The sequence below is a fragment of the Lampris incognitus genome, chromosome 1, assembly GCF_029633865.1.
Source record: "Lampris incognitus isolate fLamInc1 chromosome 1, fLamInc1.hap2, whole genome shotgun sequence".
NCBI classification, from domain to species: Eukaryota; Metazoa; Chordata; class Actinopteri; order Lampriformes; family Lampridae; genus Lampris; species Lampris incognitus.
Window position 1 is genome coordinate 126,530,042 of NC_079211.1, and position 14,106 is coordinate 126,544,147.

The window sequence follows — 14,106 nt, forward strand, 5'->3', positions numbered from 1 at the left end:
AGTCGGTGATATAGGTCCACAGAGCTATCCTCTTTGAAATGGCCTTTCAGAATGGTCCTCAGCTGAGGGAGGGTGAGTTCGGTTTTGATCTCTAACAAGTCACGGAGAGTCAACCCAGGGCTGATGGCTCGGATTACAGCCTCTATTATCTCCAACTCGCTGTGGCCTTTTCTCACCCCCATATCAATCTGATGCGTAAGATTTATATAAGACAACTTGTCTATCTGCCCCCGTTCTCCTATTTGGCCATTTATCTTAAAGTCTCTGCGTATGGTTACTTCAGGGGGTTGGATTACTGACGGGATTGGGTTTGAAGGTTGACTAGGTCTACTGGGTTCTTTAAGACTTAGTTTCTCACTGAGGCGTGATATCTCTCCCTCAAGCGCTTTTGTGGATGCAGTAAAGCTGGACTGTAAGGCCTGATATTGTTCATGTAAGCTTGCCAATTCAGCAGCATCCTTGTTAGTACTGTCTGCACCTGCACCAGTATGTGACTCCGCCCCTCTCTGCTTCATTTCACTAGAGAGGTCCACTAGTCTGGACAGAAACTGACGTGCTACCTCTTCATCCTCCTTCTCAATTGCTTCATCCACAGTTTCACTAATAAGTCTGATCAGCGCATGCCTCTTTGTCTGGTTTTCAGTGGGGACTTTAGCAATAACACACACCTCTTTTAACTGGTCCAGCCCTAACTGCAGGAGGGTCTCACTCAGCCTGTCTTGCAGTTGCTCAAGCTCCAGTTCCATTGTTGGTCACGTGTTCTCACTCCGCTCCCCACTTCTTCTCCTGACAATGGTGGCAATGGCGCTGATCCCGGGTTTCGGCACCAATATTTGTAGCACACTTGATAAGAATGACACTTACAAGGGCTGGTGTTTTTGTTGTTTTACTCCATCTGTCAAATAGACATTACAGAGGACACGTTTTCAGAGCATGGCTCACTATACGAACGGCAACACTCATCTGACGACTCTATGTCCCAGAGTGCACGGCGAGAGCCAGCACTACGTCACACAGGCTAGAAGCAATTAACCTGCAGTGCCCTCCTGTGGCGAGAACCGGCTATCACAACAACACAGCAGACAATTCTCCTCTTTACTATTAGTGAGTGGTCAATGAAGGTAAGTATATAAAATCAAAAATAGATGGGGGGCTACTAAATCCCAAGTACCCCACATACACGTGCTTGGTCCTTGTAGCGCCGCATTATGTAATAACGCCGCATTATGTAATAATGTAATACATTTTCACATCATTATGTAATAACGCCACATTTCGTAATAACTTGCCGCATTTTGTAATAAAATTCTTGAACGCAATATGTAATAAAGTTTGCCGCATTTTGTAATAAGTTGTTGCATATTGCACCGGTTATTACAAAATGCGGATGTTACACTTTTTTATGAAGAAAATGTAATAATTTGGTGCATTATGTAATAAACCACCAAAATTTATGTCTTGATTTGAAAAAAACATAACGTCAGAACAACATTGATTTTAAGCATTCTAGCATGACTCAACTAAGAATTAATTTTTCTAGTAAGACGTTTCATTAGTCAAAACTTATTCAAATATAACTGTTTATTATAATCATAGAGAATGTGTTTGAATTTTCAGAGAGAAAAACTGCACAACATGCGTGTTACAGACACAAACATTATCAGTGCACTGAAATGTCAGGAGACATACACACATCTGCATTATGTTATGCATATATACGTGATAGAAAGCAGACAAAAGACAGAAACAAATATGGAATAGAAAAAACTTTATTCCAGTTCCATTTGTGTTAATGCAACATAGATGTCCTTTTCTATAGTGGTTAACAACAGTATAAACTGCTTGTGTTAATGCAACATAGATGTCCTTTTCTATAGGGGTTAACAATAGTATAAACTGACTAAAAACAGCCTAAACAATCTTTCAAATCAAAATGAGATATTTCTAATTATGTTATTAAAATAAAAAAGAAGGCTAGCCACACTTGACGATTAACAAAAAGATTTGCAATATTTCCAATATACATGAAATTTACTTACGACTTGAAAAAGAACATCTTCTCTAGCAGCAACAGTAGAAATACCTTTCCTCCAACATAAACTTCTCTTAAAACAACCATCACTTAGTAAGATTAAAGATAAACAGTCAGAAAATTATATAACTAGGTACAACAGACACATATTGTTCAAGGTTAAATGTGATCTGTCACATTTGGAAGTTCCTCCTATCATTCTTTCTTTTATTCATTCACTATTTACATCATATCTCTCCTTCCTTCCTTCCTTCCCATACTATGTTTTCAAAAAAAATGTCCTTGATTTTGAAATGTCGACAGCTTGTGTGCCTCAACAAGACCCAGGCCCTCATCCACTTGCTATTTTTTCCAAATAGCTCCTTTAATCTCGCTGAGAGACCACTCCCACGTCCAGCTGATTTATATAGCTTCATAATACTAATGACACTGTCGCTGTCATGTTCCAACTGAAGGCTTTCAGCTAAAGATTCCCTGATGTAGATTTGAGGAAGAAATCGTGATGCAAGGTCTTGAAAAAGTTTAGAAACCCTGTTGAATACACCGAGCATTGACATGTCAGCATGAATGTCAACTGAATAACATATGCCAGCAATTCTGTCGGCAGGTTGGGCATGTCACAATTTCCATCATCATATAGAAGGGCATCATCATGGGGTATATCCAGGGGATCATGATGGTGTTCATCCAGAGCACAGTCATCTGGTTCATCCGTGAAATGGTGATGGTTTTCAACAAACGTAGCATCATGGCATTCATTCAGGGCATCATCATGGAGAACATCTGGTTCATCATCTTCTTGGTTTGATCCATTCTCATATCTTTGACATGTCCTTTCCCTCTCAGCTTCCACAATATTCTCAATGAATGAAGACACTGACCCCTCCAGACTGAGATAATGTGCTCCATGCTCCTCTGCAATATGTCCAAGGACCAGCAATGGCAAGCTTTCTGAGTATGTGTTAGACTGAGATATAATAGAAGAGGCATCAGTTCCCAGTGTGGAGATAATGAGAAATTGGACATTGAAAATCTCAGCTGCCCTTTGTAGTGTGATGTGATCTCCGTAGGTCCCAAATTGTGACATGCTATCCAAGTATACATCTAAGTCATTTCCATCAACATAGTGAGACAAAGGTGTTCCATTTACGGTAAATGGATTAGACCTGAGATCTTGAACTATTTCATCCCTTAGGGTTGCTGCTGATCTGAATATTCCTAATGAAGCAAGCTCATCAGCTATGGCACTAAACTGGCAATTTCCATCGGGTGCTGGGTCAAACCGTACACTCACATCTAAGGAGTTATAGTCCCTCAGTCTGTCTTCATGTGTGTATGTCATCAAAAGTGGATGCAAAGTTAGAACTGACTTCGAAGATTTAGAGCGCTTTTTTTCTCGTTGCCGTGTTGTACTGGTCACATCAGAAACAAAGAACCATTTTTCTTGCACTTTAAGATCACCAGGAATCTTGAACTGAACTTTGTATTTTGAAAGCTTTATGTTACGTTTCATGATCCTACACGGCAACACGCGATACCGTTTTGAAACTCGATGGGCACCATCTTTCACTCTCACCAAAACAGCTTCACTGACATGATAAACAGATGGAGGATTTTGTTTAGATGCATGCCGGATCATCCGTTTACTGCAATGCTCAGTGGCTTTCTTTGCCATTTGTCTTTGTCTTCTTCGTTTTTCCTCAAATCTGAGCCGCTGTTTCAGGGAGGGTAAATTACTTTGTGGATCATTCGTGGATTGTTCACCAATGACACTGGATGGAGAACCTGCCAGGGGATGCATCACCGTGTTACTTTTTCTCCCATAGTATACCTGAAATGGAGACATCCAACTTAAAACTTCCTTTGGGTCTTCATTTAGCACTCGGGAATATGACGGCAAATGTTTAACCCAGTTAACCCCTTTCCTCTGACAATTCACAAGGTCATACATGATCTTTTTTCCCAGCACTCTGTGGGTCCTCCTACCTTTCCTTGGCTTTGGGGATGGTACGGTGAACTCTCAATTATTCTCACTTGCATTGATTCCATCAGCCTTCGCACAGCTCCTTTAAACTCTCTGCCTTGATCATGCTGCAAAACTTGAGGTGGGCCATGTTCAGTGTAGATGTCATAAAGATGTCTTGCAATCTTTGAGCTGTCTTTACTTTTTAATGGTTTAAGCCATGTGTATCGACTAAAGACATCAATCACAGTGAGGATGTATCAATATGTGAAATGGCCATGCTTGATCTTCCACTTTCCCATATCAAGGAGGTCAATCTGATGCCGATCCTGTACTTCTTTGGCCCTGATGGGCCTCGGAATGGGTTTATTTCCAAATCTAGCCTTGTGGAGTTGGTAGCGTCTGGAGCAGTCCAGTGTTTTTTGAACCTTTCTTTCACTAATGCCAGAGTGTTGCTCATTTAGTCGCTTATTCAGCTTCCTCGCACCTGATCCCTTTGTGTCATCCAGACCTTTTTTTACAATGCCACCAATTGCAGACTTCATAGCTACTGGCTTCCCGGCACATAGCAAGGTCTCTCCATCCTCACTCAGAGAGTAGAGATTCCTATTTCTCCACAGCCTCACCAGAGCACTTTGTTGCACTCTTGTACGTGCATTAACAGGAACATTGAACTCTCCCTTTAGTTTCTTCACAATGACTTCATAGACATCTTTATTCATTGATTGTTGTTGTCCATATCCCATGCAGACAACCCAAAGGTTACAGGCCACAATTATGCTGAACTGTAGAGCTGTCAAAAAATACTTTGTTTAATTGAATATATTGTAGCAAATTCGGGGGACAACGCAACCACAAGAACTGCCGCGACCGGGAAGCGGACCCGTAACGCCCGCACCGCAGGAGGCATCGCTAACCGCTAGGCTAAAGGGCCAGACCCGCGCGCTAGCGGCCAGCGTGTGTACTAACCCATGCACGTTACACTACCCGCCTCCTTCGGGAAGCGCGTCCCCGCGCTTAAGCATATCAGCTCCTTCACGCCTCAGGGCGCCTGCGCTTCCGATGGCCTTACGGTCGCTCCATCCCACTTCTGACACCAATGTAGCGAATTCGACTAAAGGGTCAGACCCGCCGGCCAGCGTGTCTGCTAATCCATGCACGTTACAATATCACGTTGTTGTATTATGTTATAGCGGTAATTTACAGTAGTTTGCTGTTATTGGTTCCCGAAATTAATCTGTCATTTCAGAAACTTTCTAAAACCAATCTAGCATCTGCTAGTTTAGCTTATCATTGCTAATCAGATCATGGTTACTAACTTAAAAGTTTGGGCTTTAATCTGTTAGCATTTCATATTAGTTGCAAATCAGTCAACATACATTTCGGAGAGATTCTCTGAATCTGAAATCTGATATGTGTTCATACCTCTCATCGTGTTGCCTTTCAAATATTTTCCATCTTAAGTGGTCAGAGGGCATGGCAAAACTGAAGCCAAAGTGTTTGGATCTCCCCCTGGTGGCTGGCTTTAGTACACGCACACATGCTATCACCACTACGTTGTGAACCAAACCAAAAAATAATGTATAATGCTTGTCCAGTTAGAGAATTTTAATTTTTCCTAATTGTTATACATATTATGAATGCAGATGAAGGACAATAATTTTGATGGTTTATTAAATTAATTAAACTGCATTATTTTTTCTGCTTCATATTTGTTTTTATCTTTTGTCTGCTGTCTAATCACATAATATTTGTTTAACATAATGCAGATGTGTGTATGTCTCCTGACATTTCAGTGCACTGATTATGTTTGTGTCTGTAACACGCATTTAGTGCAGTTTTTGTCTCTGAACATTCAAACACATTCTCTATGATTATAATAAACAGTTATATTTGAATAAGTTTTGACTAATGAAACATCTTACTAGAAAAATTAATTCTTAGTTGAGTCATGCTAGAATGCTTAAAATCAATGTTGTTCTGACGTTATGTTTTTTTCAAATCAAGACATAAATTTTGGTGGTTTATTACATAATGCACCAAATTATTACATTTTCTTCATAAAAAAGTGTAACATCCGCATTTTGTAATAACCGGTGCAATATGCAACAACTTATTACAAAATGCGGCAAACTTTATTACATATTTCGATCAAGAATTTTATTACAAAATGCGGCAAGTTATTACGAAATGTGGCGTTATTACATAATGATGTGAAAATGTATTACATTATTACGTAATGCGGCGTTATTACATAATGCTACAGTCCTGTATGTATTAAGCAAACTATGGTCATTTGTATAAACTAACTTTTTAACTGTAAAGATTATGAATTATCTACTTTATCCTTCCATATATATTTTTTAACATATTTAAACATTATGAACTTCATTTTTAAAACTATTTATATCCTCAATTAATTTTAACCAAATGTCTAAATGCATTTTAGCCAGGGCTACACCAGATAATTAAGAAGACATGAGTTTTGTTTTTTTTTTGCTATACTAAATAGACATTCTGGTCCACTCGCCATTCCAGTTGGATGCAGTAATGCGCCAAATCGTTGTTTGCCAACTCCCCAAAACTAGAAGAAGAAATAATAACCCACTGGTTTCGCAGTTTGCCCCTTGGGGCAAATGAGATGAGAGGCGGTTTGGTTTCTCCGCCGAGTGCTGCGACAAGTTGAACAAAGCGGGAAGGAAAATTTTCAAATCGCTTCGCAGAAGCACAATAATGGGAGAGACGTCACGAATTTTTCTGGACTTTGGACTGGGCGGTTGGCATACACTGGTTTGTGACTGGATCAGGATGGCGACTCAGGTAGATAAAGAGGATGATGACGATATGAAGTTTGATGGCTGGTCTCAAGTTTCTAGTAGAAGAGGACGAGGAACGAGGGGAAACAGGCGAGATATAAGTCAGAACAGTAAAAGAAGCTTGGAAGAGAGCAGTTCAGAAGAAGACAGGCGAGTTGTTCGGCAAAAGGTTGTGAAGGAGGATTTTAAAATAATCCTTAAATTCAGAAAAGATGATGAGCATGTTCGCCTTAATCCAATAGCATTGTCTAGAGCAGTCGTTCCCAACCTGGGGTCCGCGCAGCTCTTGGTGGGAGGGCGGGCGCGCCAAAGATCACAGGGGGTGCGCGAGGCTTTTCTGCTCTGAGGTTGTCCAAGTGCACATGTTAAATAAAAGCATAATAACTCACTTACTGAATAATTTATTTTATACCAAAGTCTGTATACAAAAATATTTAAAAAGATAATTTTTTGCCCCCCCCCCTTCTAAAATGTAGTTATAATTATATTTATCCTCTTTCAATGTTGTATTCTGTAAATTGTGTAAACACAACATCCATTGCACATTGTCCGTCTTGGGAGAGAGATCTCTGCTCTGTTGCTCTCCCTGAGGTTTGTTCTTATTTTTTCTCCCTGATAGAAGGTTTTTTTTTAGGAAGTTGTTCCTTATCCGATGAGAGGTTCTAAGGACAGGATGTTGTGCTGCTGTAAAGCCCACTGAGGCAAATTTGTAATTTGTGATGTTGGGCTATACAAATAAAATTTACTTGACTTGACTTGGGCTACACCTAATAACCTAACTTGGGCTTACACCTAACTTGGGCTACACCTAATTTTGTAGATTGATGGGTCACAGAGGTGACCCGTCAATCTGTGCTACCAAACTCTGAGTGGGCAGTGTTGTCAGGTAGCTACTCAGCTAGCAGCTAATATTAGCTCATTTTCGGTTTTTCCTGCAGTCAGCAGCAGGACTTTATGAATGAAACAACATGGCTGAGAAACATAAAAGTGCAGATGACTCAGTGTCAAGAAAGAAAACAAGGCTTTATTTAGAGAGCTACCTTAACTTTGGGTTTATGGAAGGACAGGACAAGTCTCGGCCAGAATGTGTCATGTGTGGTGAGAAACTAGCTAATGACAGCATGAACCCAAGCAACATGACACGACACCAAGAGACAAAACATCAAAAGACTTGGTGAAAGTCAGGAATTTTTTGAGGGAAAAAAGCAGTTGGTGCTATCAAGAAGATCCGCCAACATCAGAAAAGCATTTGAACGAGCAGGCAGTGATTTGAACAGAGCCACGGAGACATCATTTGAGTGTTTGCTATTAATTGCCAAGGCTAAAAAGCCACACACTATTGGAGAGCAGCTTATCAAACCCGCCAGTTTGAAAACTGTAGAGAGGCTGTGTGGCTCACATGCAGTTGACAAAGTGAAAACTGTCCTACTCTCTGACAACACCGTCAAAGACAGAATTGATAAAATGGCTGGAGATTGTCAGAAGCAGCTGTACGAGAAGCTTAGGGATGTTCCCTTTGCCATTCAGTTGGATGAAACGACAACAGTGTCAAATGAGTCCGTGCTCATCGTTTATGTTCAATATGTTGATGGTGATGACTTGAAACAAGACATTCTTATTTCTACCAATCTAACCACAACAACAACAGGCCAGGATATTTTCATGGCTGTGGACTCCTATCTCTCATCCAACAATCTGCCCTATGAGAACCTTGTTGCATGCTGCACGGATGGGGCTGCAGCTATGATGGGCAAAAATAAGGGATTTAACAGCCGCTTGAGGGAAAAAGCCCCAGGATGCGTAATTTTCCACTGCATGCTACACCGCCAAGCATTGGCCAGTAAACAACTTTCAGAAAACCTTAGTGACACCCTGGCAACTGTTGTTAAAGTTGTAAACTTCATTACGGCTCCTCCTACTAACAAGAGACTGTTTTCCCAGCTTTGTGAGGACGAAGCACATCAAACACTGCTGTTACACACAGAGGTGCGCTGGTTGTCGTGTGGACAAGTGCTTGTGCGTTTTATGGAACTGCAGGAAAAAATAATGGAATTCTTGCAAGATCACAATCGATCACTGTGCGAACAGCTGATGGATGCGTTTTGGATCAAAACAGTATACCTAGCAAACACTTTCACTCTCTACAATGAGACAAACAAAAACGGATGCAAGGCCCTGAATCGAACGCCATGCAGTGCAAAGAAGCTCTCGATGCTTTGTGCACAAGCTGGAGTACAGATTTGAGAAAATGACAAAAGGGGAGCTACAGTCATTTCCACTGCTGATGAAACAGTCTGGTGGCATTGTGCGCGCAACTTTATGCACTGAATGTACGCGGCACATGAACCTGCTTCGGGAGGAAATTAAGTCCCATTTTGCCAATGTTGATGAGTACATATCAAAGGAATCGTGGGTGAGGACCCCTACACTTCCAGCCTCGAGAACGTGGAATACTTCGGCTGTGAAGATGAGCTTGCTGACCTTCAAGCCGACTACTCGGTGTCAAAGAAATATTTCCAGGAGAATGGATACAAAACGTTTCTGATAGTCAAAGGACACGCTGTTGCACCCAGACTGGCCAAACACGCAGTTACAAGGGTTATTCTCCCATTCAGCACTACATATCTGTCTGAGACAGCCTTCAGCGCCCTTGTAACAATAAAAACAAAAGCCCGCAACAGACTCGATGTACACCTGGACTTTAGGCTGGCTGTCACAAGCATTGCACCTGACATTCCATCCTCGGTCAAAGGCATGCAAGCCCAAGGTGGCCATTAGTTTCTGAATGAACAGGATGGCACACATTCAGTAAAAAAATGTAAGGAAGAAGTTATTGTTATTGTGTGTGCAAAAATAACACACACTGCCTGTCAAACAAACAAACAAACAAACAAACAGTTATTGGTTTATGAATCAACAAGATGGTACAGACTCAGTAAAAATGTTAAGAGCCGAAATAACACATAGGCCTACTGTCTGTCAAAAAACAATGTTCTGAACTTTACATGATGTGCATGTGGATGTCAGATGTCAGATTACAACAGTCCTAATATGTTGTTTCAATGAGCCTGGGTCAGGTGAAAACTAGTACTAATATGTTTATGTTCAATGAGCCTGAGTCAGATGATAACTAGTACTAATATGTTGATGTTTCAATGAGCCTGAGTCAGATGATAACTAGTAATAAATGTTGATGTTTCAATGAGCCTGAGTCAGATGTCAACAGGCCTATTCTGTTGGGTTGTTAAAAGAAAAAAAAATTAATAATAATAATGCATGTTATTTGTGGGCGCCTTTCAGAACACTCAAGGACACCTTACAGAACACAGTTAAGAAAACAAAACAAGCAGCACTGTATCAGACAGCGTAAAATCAAAACAAAGCAGGGTAGACAATAAAAAGTTAACACAACAATTAAGTATAAAATCAACATCTGCACAAAACTCAATGAAGCATGGATCAGACTGAATATGCCAGTTTGAAAAAGTACGTTTTGAGATGGGATTTGAAGGTTGAAAGAGAGTCAATGTTGCGAATTTCTTGTGGGAGAGTTCCATAGGTGGGGGGCAGAACAACTGAAGGCTCTAGTCCCCATGGCAGTCAAGCGGGCCGATGGTGTAGTGAGTTGGAGAGCAGAAGAGGATCTGAGAGTGCGGGAGGGCATGCGGATATGAAGGAGTTCGGAAAGATATGAAGGAGCTAGGTTATTAAGGGCCTTAAAGGTGAGGAGCAAGATCTTGAAGTCAATACAGTATATAACAGGAAGCCAACGGAGTTGCTGAAGAACAGGAGTGATATGATCTATGGAAGGAGTTCTGGTAATACAGGCAGCTGAATTGACCAAAGAGGATAGAATTACAGTAGTCAATACGGGGAGTAACCAGGGTGTGAGTGAGTATGGCTGTGCTTTTAGGTGTAAGTGACGGCCAAAGACGATTAATATTGTGTAGGTGGAAGTATGCAGACCGAGTAATATTGTTGATGTGGGCTTCAAAAGATAATGTGTTGTCCAGGATGACACCCAGACTCTTAACCTGAGGCGATGGGGGAACTATAGTGTTGTCAATAGTAAGAGAAAAACTATCAGTTTTGGCCAAAGTAGATTTAGTGCCAACTAAAAGGACCTCAGTTTTATCACTATTACGTTTGAGGAAGTGGTATGAAAACCAGGATTTAATTTCTAGCAAGCGGTCAGAAAGGGAAGTGGGCGGAAGAGTGGAGGTAGGTTTGGTGGATAGATAAAGCTGAGTGTCATCCGCATAGCAGTGAAATTGAATGCCAAATTTCCTGAAAATGTGGCCAAGAGGTAGTAGGTAAATAATAAATAGGAGGGGTCCCAATACAGAGAACACCGGCAGTAACAGGAAAGGACTGAGCTCTCAAATTTTTAAGTTGGACAAACTGAGTGTGGCCAGAGAGATATGATCTAAACCAGTCAAGGGGGGGGGGGTGCCAGTTATTCCAATAGAAGCTAATCTTTCAAGGAAGATGTTGTGTACCTCCAAATGTTGCACTCAGAACAAAGAAGACAAGTATGGTTAAGAGCCCAGAGTCAGCTGCCATCAAAAGATCATTAGTGATTTTCACCAATGCTATCTCCGTACTGTGCGTGGAGCGAAAACCAGACTGGAATTGCTCAAACAGATTGTTGTTAGTCAAGTGAGTGTGTGTGTACCTGATATGCGACTGTTCTTTCAAGTGTTTTAGAAAGAAATGGTAAATTTGAGATTGGGCGAAAATTATTCAAATTGTTGGGGTCTGCACCAGGTTTCTTGAATATTGGAGTTATTGCAGCTGTTTTGAGAGATGAGGGAACAAGACCAGAGTTAAGGGAGGAATGTATGATATCAATTATTAAAGAGGATAGAGAAGTTAGACAGGCTTTTAGTAAATAAGTAGGAAGGGCGTCTAACTGACAGGTAGATGATTTGGATTTGAGAAGAAGACCAGATATTTCTGCAACAGTTGGGAGATTAAAACTAGATAGTGAAGAACAGAGGGGAACATAGGAATGTGAATAAAATGAACTGTATGCAGTGTTGTTTGAAGAGGTCAGTTGCTGATGAATACTTTAAATTGTGGCATTAAAAAGGTCATGAAAGCATTACACTGAGCAACTGAATACAGGTGAGGTGCGAGAGTGTCTGGTGGCTGTACAATATTGTTTACCACGGAAAACAGGCTTCTAGTGTTCCCTTCACCTGATCTAATTAAATTTGTGTAAGAAGATGGTTTAGCTGTGGACAGAGCCTCCTTATAATGAAGTATGTGTTCATTATACATATATTTATGAACAACAAGGCCAATTTTCGTGTAAAGGCGTCCCAGGCGACAGCCTTTAGCTTTAAGATGGCGTAGTGCAGGTGTAAACCAAGGGGCAGAGTGGGTAAAGGAAACAGAGTGGGTTTTTAAAGGAGCGAGATTGTTTAAAATACTATAAAAGCCATCGTTGTAATGAGAGACCAGTTTGTCTGGGGTGGATAACCACCCTCATAAAGGACCAGAAACTCATCACAAAAAGATGGGCAGAACATTTTGAGTCTCTTTTGAACCAGCCCTCCCCAACATATCCCTCGATCTTGGATGAACTACCTGTCCGCCCCACTATCCAAGACCTTGACCTTCCACCAACCTTTGAAGAGGTTCATTGTACAGTTAGGTCGCTGAAAAATAACAAGACCCCTGGCCCTGACAGTATCCCTGCAGAGAGTTTTAAACAGGGAGGCTACCTCTGCACCCGTGCACTTCTCCTGTTCATCGCACACGTATGGAAGAACAAAACTGTCCCTCAGCAGTGGAGGGATGCTAACATCATCTCCATACATAAAGGCAAAGGAGACAAGTCCCTCTGTGGCAACAGCCGTGGCATTTCACTACTGGCTGTTGCTGGAAAAGTCCTGGCCAAACTCATGTTACACAGGCTGGTAAAAAACATCTCAGAGGAGCTGTTGCCTGAGTCACAGTGTGGGTTTAGGAGGAGTAGGAGTACTGTGGACATGGTGTTCACAGCACGGCAATTCCAGGAGAAGTGTAGGGAGCAATATCAGAACCTCTTCATAGCCTTCATCGACCTGTCAAAGGCTTTTGACACAGTGAACAGGGACATCCTATGGAACATCCTCCTGAAGTTTGGCTGTCCATGAAAGTTTGTCAACGTCCTTCAAAGATTTTATGTGGGGATGATGGCACGTGTGACCATTGGAGGCCAGGAATCCGAGCCCTTCAGGGTGTGCACCGGGGTACGTCAGGGATGCATCCTTGATCCAGTTCTCTTCACCATATTCCTCCTGTGTGTGACATTGCTGCTCCACAAGGAAATCAGGAAGGACAGTGGGGTTACTGTGGACTTCAGACTAGATGGAAACCTATTTAATATCTGTAGGCTCCAAGCGGTCACAAAAAATTACATCTGAGCACATCATCGAGTTACAGTACACAGATGACTGTACAGTTGTGGCTCACACATCCGAGGCACTACAAGCTACCCTTGCAGCTGCTGCAAGGGCGTATGGTAGGCTGGGGCTCTCTATAAATGTGGCAAAGACTGAAGTAGTATGCCAGTGGGCATCTACTTCTCCATCTCATTCACCAACCTTCACCATCTCCGACAAACCACTTGCAACAGTGGAATCCTTCAAATACCTGGGCAGCTTCCTCTCTGATGACTGCAGCATCGACAGGGAGATATAAAACCGGATTAAACAAGCGTCATCCTCTTTTGGCAGACTTGGGAGAAGGGTCTGTCAAAACAAAGACCTCAACCTCCACACCAAAATATCTTTCTACTCGGCAGTTGTCATCACGACTCTCCTCTACAGCTGTGAGGCGTGGACCCTGTACAGCCACCACCTCAGGATGCTTGAGGCCTTCCACATCAGATGCCTACAATGCATCCTGAGGATAACCTGGCGTGACCGAGTGCCCCATACTGAAATACTCCGCAAGACCAACTTCATCAGCATGGAGGCTACCGTCACCCAGCACCAACTTTGATGGCTCGGTCACGTTATCAGGATGCCAAAGGAGCGCTTACCGCGTAAAATGCTGTATGGCCAGCTACATCGTGGCCGCCGCTTGGCAGGGGGCCAGAAAAAACGGTACAAAGACCAGCTGAAGACCATCATAAAAAAGTGCGGCCTGAATCCAAGCCAGCTGGAAGACACTGCCGCCCAACGCTCCATCTGGTGGCAGCTCTGTCAACAAGGGGTGCAAAACCTCGAGAAGGACCGCGGTGATCGACGGACCAGAAGACGTCTGAAGAGACATGAAGCCAGTACCACACCTACACCCCCAGT